The sequence below is a fragment of the Sus scrofa genome, chromosome 9 (genome assembly GCF_054392235.1).
Source record: "Sus scrofa isolate SSC_HxYL_T2T_F1_AM1 chromosome 9, Sscrofa_HxYL_maternal_Yorkshire_Landrace_v2.0, whole genome shotgun sequence".
NCBI classification, from domain to species: Eukaryota; Metazoa; Chordata; class Mammalia; order Artiodactyla; family Suidae; genus Sus; species Sus scrofa.
In genome coordinates, this window is record NC_139391.1 from 58,533,841 (window position 1) to 58,550,006 (window position 16,166).

The 16,166-nt window shown below is 48.6% G+C and overlaps 1 protein-coding gene and 1 long non-coding RNA gene across 5 annotated transcripts in view; both read left to right on the plus strand.

Annotated features, from left to right (window-relative positions):
- The window catches only part of NTM (neurotrimin), a 1,001,303-nt gene that overhangs the window by 292,146 nt on the left and 692,991 nt on the right, over positions 1–16,166 (plus strand). The window lies entirely within an intron of this gene.
- On the plus strand, positions 510–6,022 carry LOC146399934 (uncharacterized). The gene is made up of 2 exons (XR_014815595.1): positions 510–1,799; positions 2,896–6,022. It is a non-coding gene; the product is annotated as an uncharacterized LOC146399934 (long non-coding RNA).

Below are 16,166 nucleotides of genomic sequence, written 5' to 3' on the forward strand. Positions count from 1 at the left end.
AGTTGCTGTACATGATCTCATTCGATTCTTGCCACATTTCTGAATTCTCTGAATCATCCTCTTTTTTTTTTTTCTTTCTCCTTTTTAGGGCCGCACCCACAGCATATGGAAGTTTCCAGGCTAGGGGTTGAATCGGATCTGCAGCTGCCGACCTACACCACAGCCACAGCGATGCCAGATCCCAGCCACATCCGTGAACTACTCCACAGCTCCTGGCAATGCCAGATCCTTTACCCACTGAGTGGACCCAGTGATCAAACCCGTATCCTCATGGATGCTACTTGAGTTCGTTTCTACTGAGCCACAATGGGAACTTCCTCGTCCTTATTTAATATGTGATAAAACTAAGCCTTAATAGAATCAAACCATGTGTCCAAAGGCATCTAGTTTGTCAAGATGGAGCAGGACAGAAGTTCATATCTGATTTTTCACTACACATTCTTGCTAGAAGGACCACTGTCCCAAAGTTCTCTTGGGATCCAACACTGGGAGACAAAGTTGACTTGTATGTAGCTCAGAGAGAGTCTTGTTTTTTTTTTTCAACCCACTGGAAATTATGTGGTTTTTTGTTTGTTTGTTTGTTTTTTGCTTTTTTTTTTAAAGCTCCGCCAGTGGCATATGGAAGTTCCCAGGCTAGGGGTCAAATTGGAGCTACAGCTGCCACCCGACACCACAGCCACAGCCACTCGAGATATGAGCCACATCTGCTACCAACACAACAGCTCATGACAACACCAGATCCTTAACCCACTGAACAAGGCCAGGGATCGAACTCATATCCTCATGGATCCTAGTCGGGGTCGTTAACTGCTGAGCCACAAAGGGAACTCCTGGAAGTGATGATTTTAATACTCTAGGTAATTTCCTTTAGGCATATTGTGTGTCCTAGGCCAAGGATGGCTCAGGACCTGGTTTCTCTTGGTAACAGACACTCTTGGCAGTCCATCTCTGTGTGATGCTAAAGTACCTTAAGGATCCATACTTGGAAAGGTGGCCTGGGGGTGTGGCTGATGGCAGGTAACCCACTGTCATATGCCTGTGCTCCCACTGTACCTGAGATGTGCCATCCATTGCTCTTGCAGGCCTTCATGGGAAATATTCATGAATTACTTCGTGTGATACAGAAGCAGTTCAGAGACAATAGAGGCCATGATGTCCCCAGGGTTGGGTCCAGCATTGCTGGTTCCATCGCTTTGGGACAGGTTGTCATGCTGATAACCTGTGTTCAGATAAGCGCTGCTACTCCCTCTGCAACACGGCAGTGGCAAATGAAAGATCTCTTTCTCTAAATCCTAAGTAATCACGATAGTAATTAAAACATGGCATAAGGCATCAATTTGTGGTAAGCAGGGAATTTACTTTAAATCAATTAAATCTTAAGGTTATTGCTTTGAAACCCATCTCAGAACATAGGGTAGAATGGGGTATGTGGCTCTTCCAGAAATAGAATGCAGTGTCTGTTTATGTGGAAGGGGAGCGGGGAGTACGTTTTGAATGGACTAAGAAGTGGTCTGGGCATTCACGAGCCCCTTTCAGTACCTGGAGAGAACTCCATAATTCATAATCTTGAAATGCATAGGCTGATAACTGCCTTAATCACTAGAGAAACATGGCTGAAACATACTGAAATAAGCCATAAAACTCATTACAAGATAACAAGATTCTATCTATTCTCCGAGGTCACGTTAGAGCTCTATAAGGTCAAGGAGTTAATCACCTCATTCAGTAGAAGAACTGTAGATAAGAAACTGGTGTGTGTGTGTGTGTGTGTGTGTGTGTGTGTGTGTGTGTGTGTGTAGGTGTGAGCATGCACATCCTTAGAGTCTAGGATGATAGAGATGGCCACGTAGGTGAGAAGAAAATGGAAGTCTCTGAATTACCTGAATTTGTGCTCTTTTTTTTTTTAATTTTTGGAGTGAAAACATCTGCGGTGTTTTGCCTTGCAAAGTTTGGGTTCCCTAGACTGATCCTTTCCCATATAATTCAAGTAAGCTGTCAACAGTGGTGCCAGACCATGGTTTTAGAGTCTGGGCAAACAAACTTCTTCCCCTTTCACCTGAGGAAGCACACCTGAGGCAGGTATACAGGAAGGAGTCTTGGGCACCACCCAGTCTTAGCACTTCCATCCATGGGATGAGAGAACAATGTCCAGGCCTGTGTGGGGCCATCCACATCTCACAGGTAGTTCCCAGTGTAGCATCATTGAGAGGTTGTGCAGAGAGCAAAGTCCTTGATGTTACTAAGAGATCAGGTTTCCAGAGAGGGAAGGAAGAAAGCAATGTCTTTTCCTATAGAGGAAATCTCTTCATTTCCCAGTGACACAAAGAGAAATGTCCTCTAAACGTGAAGGTTGAATTCTCACCTCCTCACACTCTTCAGATGCAGCCTTAGCATTGCTGAGGGTCAGACATGGCCTGGGGGCTGTTGCTGCTCTTGCATTTTTGTCCTCATCTGTGGAGGGTGGCCCACTAGCCCTCTCTCCAGGTCCTCAGCTTAACCCGGCTCCCCGTCCTCTGTGGCTAAGAAGCTCTCCTCTAAGACTAGATCTAGACTTAAACTAAGACATAGATCTACCTCTAAGACTAGATCTAGACTTCCTTGTTTTCTCAATAAAGACTGGAGAACAGCTAAAATAACAAGGTGCCAAAAGGGTGTTCATGAAGATAAGATGAGATTATGTGCCTGATTTGTAAAACCTTCTTGAGAAATAATTATCGTTCTCATCATCATCAGCTTAAGAAGGGTTATGTTGAGGAATATTAGGAAAGAGTGATTGGAGTTCCCATCGTGGCACAGCGGTAAACAAATCCGACTAGGAACCATGAGGTTGAGGGTTCGATCCCTGGCCTCGCTGGGTGGGTTAAGGATCTGGCGTTGCTGTGAGCTGTGGTGTAGGTTGCAGACATGGCTTGGATCTGGTGTCGCTGTGGCTCTGGTGTAGGCTGGCCGCTGTAGCTCTGATTAGACCCCTAGCCTGGGAACCTCCATATGCTGAGGGTTTGGCCCTAAAAAGACAGGAGGAAAAAAAAAAAAGAGTGAGTGACACGTATTCCTCACTGTTCTGCCCTTGTTAAAAGAAATGGGCGAAATCATGGCCGAAAAAATATGTATTTTTTTTTTTAAATAAAATCACTGGGCTTTTCTGTTGTTTCATTCCAGGGAACTAGCTACAAACCCCTCTGCCCTCGTCCTTGGATGATAAATGAGTTATTGTTTGGAGCCAAGGGGTGATTCTAGTGTCAGCGCCAAATGTTTTCAGGCATTTAGACTCCATTAATCGTTAATAAACTGCATGTAAACTTAATCTACTGATCAGGAGTCCTGGTTTTTTTTGTTTGTTTTTTGTTTTTTGGTACAATGTGACTTACAAAACTGTAGATGAAAAAGACCAAGAATGCTTTTTTTTTTTTTTTTTTAGTTAACAGAACAAGAGACTCTAGCTCCTAGCTTCTGCAACTGCCAACTCCCCTGGAAAGATTTTGCTTTAAGTTTGCTTTGTAAAAACAATTTAAATTAAGCTCCCAAATATGCACTTATTGAGGATTTACTTTGATAGATGCTGTGTAGGTGGTTATTGCAGAATTAATCTGCAGTAAATGCTTTTTTGATAATCAGTTGATTTTCCTTTAACACCCAGGAACTCCCTGTAAACTCTAGTCACACAGATCTAGTAAAAAAACAAGAGGAATAAATACCAACCAGTTATTAAAACCATTTATTGAGAATTAACTTCTTCTTACTACCTGGACCCCAATCAATTGGACGCATTCAATAGCTAATTGTATGTGGGAGTCCCTGGTTGGTGCCATGGAATAAAGCTTATTCCCTGAGACATTCATAGGATTCTTGGATATTCATCCATTCAACTTGGGGCTAGGAAGCCTAAATGTTTGTTTCCTAGGCTGAGGACAAATGAAGAGAGCATTTGTCCAATGAAACCAAATGGAGCCCACGAGGAAGGGCTGCTTTGGGCAGCTGTGAGCTGAGTTGTTGACCTCAGGCTCCGAGTAGCTAGCGGTGCCTCCCTCGGACACTCTGCCATCAGAATCCTCAGGATCTGGGTGGGATTTGGGGTCTGCCCGTGAGCTCTAGGTCTAGGAGTTGACCACTTGTCACCTTGGCAACGGACGCCCTCTCTAGCATGTTTGCTCTTTGGTGAAATGGGAATGTAAAGCACATGGACGCCCTACGACTTCCTATCAAATGTAAGAGGAAGTAGGAATATGAAAGGGCCCTTCACACTGTAGAGCTCGCGGGCAGAGGTACAGTTATTGAGATGATTTTCCAGGGAGAAAACCTTTGGCTTCCTTGGCAACCAAATGTCTGTGTTGGGAAGGGTGGTGTCCAGATCATGCTCAGGTTTCCAGTGGCCACAAAGCGAAACCACAGCAGGATAGTGAGGGGTCCAGTCTCAGTTCCCTGGGCAGGGGGCCCAGACCCAAGTCCACACAGGCAGTGACTTGCCTTCCTGAGTCCTCCACCCTCTCTGATGTTGATCTTTTGGGGAGACTGCTCCTTGGTTAGCGCTGTCAAATAGGTAACTAACTGTTTGACTTGGGGCAAGATAGCAACTGACTCGTCTCTCTGGAAAGAGCCAGAGCGGGTGCTGGGTTGCAGAGGGGGCTGTCCTTTACTTCCTTAAGGGCTCTGGAAAGTCAGAATTCTGGGCCTAGACACTCCAGAGCATGACCTGGCCCAGCATGCCCTCCCCTGGCTGCTTAGTGGTTGGAAGGGAAGAGGGAGCAGCCGTCCCCCCTCTGCCATGAACAGACCAACCAGTGGGGGAGGGGTGTCCCCAAGGTGTCTGCCCCTCCCTGCAGAGGGGGCAGCATCCTAGTAAGTCCAGGGCAGTTGGTGGCCATCACTCTGTCTTCGGAAAGCCACTTGGAATGCAACCTGTGTCCTTGCCTTGTCTTTTACTGCTCTGCCAGACTGTTTACTGGAGCAACCTTATTACTAATCTCCTAAAAATCCCCATAAAACCCATAGATCATAGGCTGTAGCATTATTACAGCTGCCAGCCTGCACGATGAGCCACAGCAATGACTCGCCAGGGGCTGGGTGAAGCAGGCCTTGGTCATCAGGTCCCCACCGCTGTATAGTGTGTATAACTCAGAACCAGCCCCAGAAACACAGAGGACGAGGAAGAAGCCAGCGACCCCAGCCGTCTCTTTTTACATCTTTTCCTTTTTCACACGTCTTTTTCTGGCTGTGTCTTTTGTCCCTCCCTTGGTCCTTTGAGTCTCACGTGTCTCCCTTTACCTCGCATCTCTCTTGGCCTGAGGGAGCAGCTGTGGGATGTTCGAAAGACAGCTTCATCCTCTGGAGCTCCTGCTGGAGGCCCTGGGGGCGGTGAGGCCGACGCCCCACTGGCTGCAGGTGTGGGAGAAATCTCAGATGAATTTGCAATCCTGCCTTTGCTTTGGATGCGATCAACAGTCACAGCAGGGCCTCTGTGTTTTACTATAGAAACAAGCTTAGAGGGAAAAGGAGGAGACGCAGCCCCTGCCCCATGTGGCTGAATGGAGGGCTCGGCCATAAGGTTACCTCCCTACTTGTCCCCAATAATCCTGGACCAAGGACTGTGCAATCAGCAGGTGGCCTGGCTGTGGCTATCCCCAGATGTTTAGCCAGATGCAAAGATGGGGCCTGCCCTGGGCACCTGTCAGGATGTCCGGGGCAGAGAGCTCAGGGCACCCAGTGTGGGCTCCTGGCACAGCCTCTAGTTCAAGAACAGGTAGAGATGGTACCCAGCCCTCTTCTGGCTTGGCCCCCCTCAGCCTCTTTATGGGCTCTCCTGAGGAGCAGCTTATGGGTGATGAGATACGTGGATAACAAAATGTTGCCGTAGATTACAAAGATCCGTGCAAATAAAAACCTCCTCTCAGGTTGTTACGACCTCCAGCCTTGTCAAAAAGGCGGATGTGGCGCTCACTCACAGAAAGGGTTTAACAAACATTCATTGATGGAGCCAGACAAAAAGACCAAAAAAAAAAAAAACCCAAAACAAAAAAAAACAAAACACATGTCCTTCACGCTCAGGGCTGTGAATTGGGCTCAGGCTATAAAACAACCTCCTTCTGACCTCAGGATGCTATTTGGTAGGACTTTTTTTTTTTTTTTTTTTTTGATCTTTTTGCGTTTTCTGGGGCTGCTCCCATGGCATATGGAGCTTCCCAGGCTAGGGGGCCAATCGGAGCTGTAGCCACCGGCTTATGCCAGAGCCCAACAACTCAGGATCCGAGCCACGTCTGCAACCTACACCACAGCTCACGGCAATGCCAGATCCTTAACCCACTGAGCAAGGCCAGGCATCGAACCCACAACCTCATGGTTCCTAGTCGGATTCGTTAACCACTGCGCCACCATGGGAACTCCCTGGTAGGACTTTTTAAAGGAGTAAAGTCCACCTCTGGCAGCAGGAGACATGGGAAAAGGAAACACTGGCCTCCTTTGCTTTCTGCTGGGGAAGCCCCTTTTACAGAAAGCTTTCTTTCCAGGCATAGCCCTGGGAAGATAAGGACAAGCCAGGAAGACCACTTTGCTCAATGGCAGGGCCAGCACCCTTGTGTCTGTTGCAGAGAAGCCTGGAAGGATGGGAGGAATTCTCAGTTCCAAGAGCTGCAGTGGGAATGGGAATAAGCCCTCCAGGCCAGATTTACTCCAAAGAGCCTGTCTAATGCAACAATTCTCCAAGTCCCATCCCCTACCAGCAGCAACACTGCCCAGAAATGCAGATTCTCAGGCCACACCTCAAACCAGCTCAATTCGAAATAGGGCTGGAGCCTAGCAGCCTGGCCTTTAATCAGCATGGGGCTCTCATGCCTGATCCACTCACTGGTTCTCAAACTCAGCTGCAGGTTGGAATCCCTCCCCTGGGCAGTTTTTAAAGACAGCGATGCCAGAGTCCTCCTCCCAGGCATTCTGATTTGATTAGACAGGGATGGAGCTTGGGTGAGGGATTTTAAACATCTGCTCAGGTGATTCTAAGGGGCAGTGAAAGTGGAGAACCACTGATGTGGTAGAAAAAGGGGCCTGAGGTCCTTAGCCCACCCCAGAACATTGGCTGCTATGCTTTCTGTGTTCTGGAATTCTGAGACATTTGGGGATGTTTGCTTAGTAGTTCAGGAGAAGATGCTAATTTGTGGCATCTGAGCTGGCACCTTTCACCTTCCTTTCTTGAGAGAGCTCACAGGTAAACAGGGACTGTGCAGCCAGGTGAGGTTGGTACAAGTTTCCTGCAGCATCCTGGAATGCAGGGGAGCCACCAGTGTGGCTGGTCTTGCACCAGTGGCTATTCACCACCTGTGAGGTGAGCAGGCTGGGCTGCATCCCTGCTCATAGCCTCAGACTCCTCTCCTGGCATCACCTCCACTCCAGATCCCCATCTGGAATGAGAGGAGAAAGGAGAGCAGGGTTGGCAGGAAGGAAACGGTGTCTCCAAGAAGTGGAGCATGGTGCTCTGTCCGGTTGTGAAAATCAGGAGATACACTCACTGGAAAGAAGAGAAAGTTACCCAGCCAGGTTTTGTGTGAGGCAATGAGAGAGAAAGGAAAGGCGTTACTCAGAGGAATCCAGTGGAAGCCTCAGAGAGTATGCAAACAGCTCCCTTCTGATGCTGGGACCAAATCCTCTGCCCATCTTGGCATCTGCCCCCACCCATCTTGGCCATGTTGCCAGCTCCTGCCTCATCCTGGGAAAGAATGCCAGGACATGTGAGTGACATTAGACTGGCAGTCAGAATCCCATACCCTCTCCTTCCCTCACTCCCCCTGCATCCACCAGATTCCAGCCAACATTTCCCTGGGCCTCTGTTTTGCCGCCAATTAAGTGTTAGTGCCAGACCCCTCTCTCCAGTGTTAAGACAATGTGGGCAGCAGAGGTGGACCCTTGCATATCAGCAGTTTTGCTTGGGGGGGGGTGGGAACATAGACGAACTTAAGGGACTCCCCCACCCTCTTCCCACTTGGGGGTTGGCTGGAAAAGTGGCTTTCAATCCACCCCACTGCCTTCTAGAATACCTGCTTAGAATACTGCTTCTCTAGGTGATCCCACATCATTTTGTAGACTCAAAAGCAATCCTAATCGCTTTTCCTTCCAGTATTACAACGTGGGCTGTGATGCAGGGCCTCTGGGTCAAGAGAATGACCGCAGGTCTTTAGGAGTCATTCCCCTGGTGGCACGGACAGAGCTGTGATGGATGCCAAGGAGAGGAGTTTGAGGCTGGCCATGAATGCCTGTTAGAGTTGCTGTTGGAAGATGTGGGATCGGGGCCCCCGTGGACGAATTTTCAGATTCCCAGTTTGCAGAGTGTGGGTGGATGAGCAGGGCTGGAGAAGAGGGACTCTGACAGCACTTGCCTTTTTATTCTATCTCCCATTCCTTGAAGGCCCAAAGGCCATCAGAGGGAAGGGTTGAGAAGAGCTAGTCTTGGCTCAAGCAAGACTTGATCCAGTCAAGCGCCCACCCAAGTTTAGAATAAGTATGCAACTGTCAGTATAAACACTTCTGCTGGAAGAAGACCCATTTGCACAGAAAAGCACTTGAACTATGCACAGAATGTGTGCATTTCAGATCTGCCTGAGTCCTTGGTGCTCCCTGAGTCTCCCTTGGGGCCGGGCATCCTTTCTTAGGAGCAGCCTGACGGGAGGGCTGAATGGGTTAACAGACCCTCCTTCACACTCAGGGTTAAAATGAGGAGTGGAGATCTGTGAGAGACTGTCTGCAGTTGAGACTCTTGTAAACAGTTGGGCCCTCACCATTTGGGGTTTTACGATGGCCCTATAAAGAATAGGAAAAAAAAAAATCATTGAAATGGGTTGGGCTTGTAGAGCCTTAAGTTGAGTCAATGTCAAGTTAGCCCATCTGCAGTTGGCTCCCTTCTGGATCCTGAGCCCTTCTGAGAGGCAAGCCTCTGAGCCCCACCTTAGATCTGAGGACAGGTTGGAAGGGAATCCTGTCAGAGAAGAACTATGTAGTTCGGGGAGCAGAAAACAGAGGAGGGCTCGCCTTTGCCCCTGAGCAATGGGGGACACAGGGCGGGCAATGGATTTTTAATGCAGCTTTGCAGCCAGAGCTTCCTGAAAAGGGCCAGCCACTTCTTCAAAGGTTTCCCTGATCCTCTCTACTGTCTGCTGTTTGTTTTCCTTCATATTATTCTCACACCCACACAAAAGGCTAAGATGCCTTGTCGCCTTATGTCACCCTGCGCCTGCTGCTGCTGTGTCAGCTCTGATGCCACATTGCAACTCAACGCGCCTCCCCAGCTTCTCTCCTGTCTAGGCTATAAGGGGGCAGGGGCCATATCTCCTGGCCCTACAGTCCCAGAGCTATCACCATATCCGGTGTACAGAGATGCACGATCCCTCATCTGCCATTCCAAATTCAAGAAGGGCTGAGAACCTCGAGTTTCCTTAGAACTCATTTTGCAGTAGGAGCTGTGCTATGAGTTGGCAGGTGCAGAGTCAAGATCGAGCAGAGTCAAGATAGATAGAGCAGAGTGGAGACAACAGACCCCAGTAAGCAGCAGAGAGGAAGGAAGGCTAAAAGCCAGCGCTGGGCTCAGGGTGGTGGGGGCTACCTTTGGGGGGCTACGGGACAGCCTCAGAGATTCTCGGCACCTGAGCTGGGGGCAAACCACAGGCACAATTCCCAAGGATGAGGCGGGGGGAGGTGAGCTCAGGACAGCATTCGTGATTTCCTGAGTATTTCCCCAACTTTCTGTTTTCCTCTCTTCCTGTGGAGTTTCCAAGCTCTCCCAGGGCTGGGAGGTTGGCCCATTTTTTTTCCCCATTCTTTCCACATGGCCCTGTAAAAGGCGCTTTGGAGACTATCAGAATTCTCCTACTCTGCAGGAAATAATTCTGGGCCTTACACAGAGATTGTGGTCAAGAATACAGTTGACCCTTGAACGACACGGGTTTAAACTGTGTAGGTTCATTTATATGTGGATTTTTTTTTTCAATAATACGTACTACATATGACATGATCTATAAGTTGATTGAATCCCCAGGTGTGGAACTGAAGATAAGAAGGGTCAACTATAAGTTATGAGGGTTCTCGACTGTGCGGAGGTTCGGCACCCCAACCTCTGTGTTGTTCAAGGATCAACTGTATTTTCTGGAATAAATGAAAACTTAGAAAGTAGGACTTTTTACATTCATAAGCTTTATATTTTAGAGTAGATTCAGGTTAAGCAAAAAAAAAAATTTTTTTTTTTTTGTCTTTTTTTGTCTTTTAGAGCCCCACTCACAGCATATGGAGGTTCCCAGGCTAGGGGTCAAATCGGAGCTACAGCTGCCGCCCTCTGCCAGAGCCACAGCAATGCAGGATCCGAGCCACATCTGCAACCTACACCACAGCTCAGGGCGATGCTGGATCCCTCCTTAGCCCACTGAGTGAGGCCAGGGATCGAACCTGTGTCCTCATGGATCCTAGACAGGTTCGTTAACCACTGAGCCATGACGGGAACAGCAGGTTAAGCAAAACTAAGCAGAAAATAGATTTCGCACACACCGCTACCCCCACTTACACTCAGCCTCCCCCATCCTGTTATTAGCCCCCAAACAAGAGCAGAGCACTCTTGCATCCATGTAGGTGGCATCCATGTACCTACATGGACACGTCATTGTTTTAATGCCCATTTGTCCTCATGTCAGAGTCACGTGAGAGGCAGACGAGGCATTGCTTCCCCAGGTCTGATTCAGCGCCTGCCTCCTTTCCCCACTTAAAGGATCTGGGAACTGAGAACTTGCCCAGCTGCAATGCTGCGGAGCAGAGAGGGAAGAGGATTACAGGCAATGAAAGGTGTGACTATTGAGAAGGCAGAGAGATCACTCCTGTGCAGAGGGAGACTCCTAGGCATAGATAGGAAAGAGGGAGAAATCCCTAGGGAGTCAGTTCCCTCCCTCAGGGACCAGGTAATCAAGACACACCAGTCCAGACCCCTTACTTGCTGCTGAAAGGAAAAGTGCTCCCCCATCCCCCCACCCCTGCCTTTTTCATCATCAGCTCCCCAGGGCCAGTGAAGCCCAGAGCATCCCAAAGACAGCAGTCCTGGACACCAAGTCCTAAAAACCATTAGCTCTTTACAGTTTTCAGAGCACATTTAAAGACCTGTAGCAGCCTTATCACATCCTGACGGAGGCTGACGGAGGCTGCAGGGTGTGTAGAAATCTCTCCATCTCTCTGTTGAGGGGCCAGCTGGTGGACCTCTCCCAACTGGATGGGGGATGGAGTGGGAGCCGGGGTGCTAAGGTCCAGGGCTATACTTGCCATGGGATGGGGTGGAGGGGTGGTTCTTGCTTTCAGGGTCCCCCAGCCACAGCCTGTGATAAAGCCAGATCAGTTATTCCCGGTACAACAACATAACCAGCCTTCTGAAGCAGTGAAGAATGTTTTAATTTGTGCAAGGGAGGAAAGTTTCTGAGCCAAATACCTTTAGGAAATGCCTAAGTATGGCTCTTCACTGGGACCTTCTCCAAGGCTTTAATATACTGATGTGGTCCCGAATCTCTGAGGGGAGGGGGTGCAGCATCGCCCCAAGATCCTCAAGCATGAGTCCCTTCTTGGTGGAGCATCCGGAGTAGAAAACTCTTTGGGGAATGGATGCAGCGTTAGGACTGGTCCATCAGGGGACATGACACGTGGTTACTTTCCTATTCAATCCTCAGCTCTGAGTTGTTCTCCATAGAGGTTCTCAGAGAAGCTTGGAGGAGAAAAAACAGAAAACTAAAATCTCCAAGAAGAGACTCGAAAGAACAGAGTTATTCAGTATTATATTTTATAAGTAAAAGATATAGGCAGGTCACTAAAATTGATTTTAAAGTATTTAGAGCATGTGTGTGGTGGGGGGGAGTGGTGCAGTGTCTGGTGAGGGGCTGCTTTTGGGTGAGCTGGGCTTCCCTGCGGCACAGGGGAGGGTCCACTGGGCTGTGAGGAGCCTGCAGTGTGAAGGGTGGGAGCCTTGAAGGCTGGAATCCAGGCAAGGCGAGGACCCAGCCTCCCCAGTTCCAGGCAGGAGGTCTCCTAGGATGTTGATGGACCAGGCTGGATCCTATGGGGAGTCAGGGCTTTGGAGAAAATCCGCCCTGCAGTTCTCAGCTGGCCTCACGGTGCAGTTGCACTGGCTGAGATAACTAGCGATTTCTGTAGATGCAGTTCTGAACCCTGAGCCCTAAGGTGACTATTGAATACCGTGTGACAAAGAGTGAAGCTAGAGACCCGGAGTGAGTTCATCCTAACTGGAGGGGGGAGGGGGATGAGGGGGAGGGGGACGGGGGAGGGGGGTAAAGAGAGGACTCAGTCAATCCTCTGAAAGGCCCTGGAGCCTCCAAGGAAAGTCACCTGTGGGAAGCTGTGACCTTTCTCCCAGGCAGGCACCAGCTCAGGTTCCGATGCCCCCTCCCCCTCCCCATGAGAGAAGAGGCTCCACCCTCCCACAAACTCAGCACCTACATCTGTCCCATCCCCTTGATCTCCAAGGCACCTGGTCCTCCCTCATCCCCCCAGACCTTTCCTCAGTGAAAAGAGGGAGCAGCCAGTGCAGGGCCAGGGTGGAGAAGGACAGGCAGCCACCACCAAGCAGAAAGAAACCACAGGCGGAGGCCGGGCCCTGGGGACGGGCTTCTTGCAAAATCTGAGTTTCATTAAATATAGAAAGGTAGGATGAAAAAGTAATATTCACTCATTGTTACAGTTTCAAAGTCGGAAGCTGGCCTTGATTTCAAAGAGCTTGTGTGTAATGGGATGCACGGCTTTCTCTCCTGTCTCTCTTTTTATAGGTAAGTGACATTTCATTCTGCTCATCCCCAAGGCAAAGTTGGATGTTTTTAAAGTGGAAAAAAAAATGATCGGAAAAGAAACGGGGAAGGTGGGAAGAGGTGGCCGGCGAGGGCGGTACAGGTAGGTGCCGTGAGACCGTCGTCCTTTGCGCAGGCAGGGCGGGGGAGCTCCCCTGAGTCGCGGTGGACGCCTTTCCCCAGGACCCCCGGATGGAGGTCAGGGTCCTGGCTGTGGCTTTCGAGACGCAGATGCCTTTGCTCTTGGAAAGAGGTCTGTTTTCTAAAGTGGATGCCCCGTGCTGTCGCCAAGGAATCGTTCCCCGGTGAGGTTTCCCTGGAATGGGGGTGGGGGTGGGGGTGGGGTTGCGTCCTCCGTCGTGTGTTTGCTACTTGGCGGTGGGTTGGTGGGTTGGTGGTCCAGGGAGTAGGGGAGAATGTGCTTCCATCTGGAGAGGCAGAATCCAAACACCCCCCAGGAGGGAAATTAGGCATGTGGAAGATAACATCCGTGTCATGTTGGGATGCCTGTGGCGTGGACTTTTCTGGACAGAAAGGAGATGCCTGGGGAGACTGAGAGCCTGTCTAGTTCCCGGAGGTGGGGGGCGGATTTTTGCTTTCGTTCCTGGTCACCGGGGCTGCGATACCCCTTGGTTTCTCCTTAGCCTGCAGCAAAGTGGCCTCTAAAGCTGGAGGCCGATGTGTCCTTATAGCCGCCTGCGTTACCTCTTGATCATTCAAGGAAGGTATTTTGAAGTTCAAGATGGGTGTGGGCTTTCTACTGTTCTGAAATCCAACTGCTATCCCCTCGGACTTCGATTTTTCCTATAACATGTGAACGATGCACTGAAATAATTGACCGATGGCGCTGCCCATGTGTATTTACTATTTTCTTTGAGAGCAAGAAACTTAAAGCATCCTAGTCAATAGACTATAAATCTAGGTGGGGAACATACGACTCAATTCAATTAAAAATATTTAAAGTGCACGGTCCTGGAGTTCCCGTTGTGGCGCAGTGGTTCCCAAAGTGGGAACTCCTGTACTTTTTTAACCAAATATTAAATTTAAATTTCTTTTATTTCCTGTTTGTGCTTTTCAAATTAGTATTGTATTTTGTTAGGGACAAGATGAAGTGTAGTAATAGTCCACTGGGTCATTTGTCCTTTGTTCCTATGAGCAATGTAGCCAGAAATATTAGAAACAAATGAAAAGGAGTTCCCGGAGTTCCTGTCGTGGTGCAGTGGTTAACGAATCCGACTAGGATCCATGAGGTTTGGGGTTCGATCCCTGCCCTTGCTCAGTGGGTTAAGGACCCGGCGTTGCCACGAGCTGTGGTGTAGGTTGCAGATGCGGCTCAGATCCCGCGTTGCTGTGGCTCTGGCGTAGGCTGGCAGCTACAGCTCCGATTCAACCCCTAGCCTGGGAACCTCCATATGCCACGGGAGCGGCCCAAGAAATGGCAAAAAGACCAAAAATAAATAAATAAAATAAAGTGCACGGTCCTATCCTGTCCCATTACGGGAAATAAATAAACTTGATTGGGGAATTGGGTGGGTTGGAAGGGGAGAAGGAAACCACTTTAGTCTGTCACCCTTGCAGGCCAAGTTCTCATCCACACAGGAGACAAATTTGCAGACATTAGAAAAGTTAGAAAAAGGCAAAAATAGGAGTTTCTGTCGTGGCGCAGTGGTTAACGAATCTGACTAGGAATCATGAGGTTTCGGGTTCGGTCCCTGGCCTCGATCAGTGGGTTAAGGATCCGGTGTTGCCATGGGCTGTGGTGTAGGTTGCAGACACGGCTCGGATCCCGAGTTGCTGTGGCTCTGGCGTAGGCCAGTGGCTACAGCTCTGATTGGACCCCTAGCCTGGGAACCTCCATATGCCGTGGGAGCGCCCCAAAGAAATGGCAAATAGACAAAAAAAAAAAAAAAAAAAAAAAAAGGCAAAAATATCCAAAGTTGTTATTCAAGGTGTTTAATTCCATTTCTACATTTTGGATACTCAGTTGTTTTGTAAATTCTCTTTTCCTCCATTTCAACAGAGAGGACAACAAAAAAGCAAGCTCAAAAGGCAGCGTTCCCCTCTGAAAGCCATTGCAGAGGGAAAATCGCCATACGCCTCTTTTCATGACATTGTATCCCAATCTTGTGGTCTTTTATTATATTTTCGCTAAAGGCGCGGTGATTCCTGTCACACTTTCGTGGCTGCAGACAGGCCTGGGAAAGTTTTTTGATATTTGTCCTGCAAAACTGTGGCAAATTAAGCTGCCATTTCTCTGGATCCTAGTCCAAGAGAGAGCTCTGTAGCCAACCCCCCACCCCTGCCCCATGCACAACAGCTTTGAAAAATGCAGAAAAACTGTAACCAAGAAGTAATCCTAGCATCTTGCCCAATAGGGCAATACAAAGATGGGGTTCTTAGCCAGAGGGCTTTCTGGAGTCCCCTTGTCACAGAGGATAGATTTCTCTTTGCTGTTTTTGGATCAAGGTTGATCGAGTCATTGGCTTTGTTGGAAATTTGATCTTTTTCTGGAATTTGTCAACATTAGAATAAGGGTTGTAACATGATTTCCTCTTTGTCTTGATATTCTGTCTTTTATGGAGATGGCAAGAGTTGAGTGGGTGGGGAAGAGGTGGCATTCACCCCTAGGCTGCCCCTTTGGAGCCCTAGTTTGGCTTGTGGGCTCAGAGGCAGGGGCGCTGGGAGGCCAGGATGTTACAATGGATGAAATCAGTGCCTTGGAATTTCTGATTAATAAGGAGGTAATAGGAAGTTCCCTTCGTGGCTCAGCGGTTAACAAACCCGACTAGCAAGAAATAGCAACAACAACAACAACAACAAAAGACAAAAGACAAAAAAACAAAAAACAAAAAACAAAAAAAAAAACAAACCTGACTAGGATCCATGAGGATGTAGGTTCCATTCCTGGCGTCACTCAGTGCATTGCCCTGAGCTGTGGTGTATGTTGCAGATGTGTCTTGGAGCCTGCGTTGCTGTGGCTGTGGCGTAGGCCCGGAGCCATAGCTTCAATTCAGCACTAGCCTGGAAACTTCCAAATGCCATGGGTGAGACCCTAAAATGCAAAAAAAAAAAAAAAAAAAGAAGACGAAGAAGAAAAAAGGAGGTAATAGAGTATATGTTAATTTCACAAGAAAAATGTCCACAGGGCACATAAGTACAATGGATATGTTTGCATAGTTTGCATATGCTGTGCTTCTCAGAACTATGAGAATTCGGTTCCATTTGCACTTACCTTTTAAACAACAGATCGGTGTTTTTGCTGTGCTGTGGAATGGGAGGATAAATGGGAGTGCTTGCACACACACACCTCCCCCCCAACACACCGACACTAGCATATTCAACACACACATGCATATCTTTAGGTGC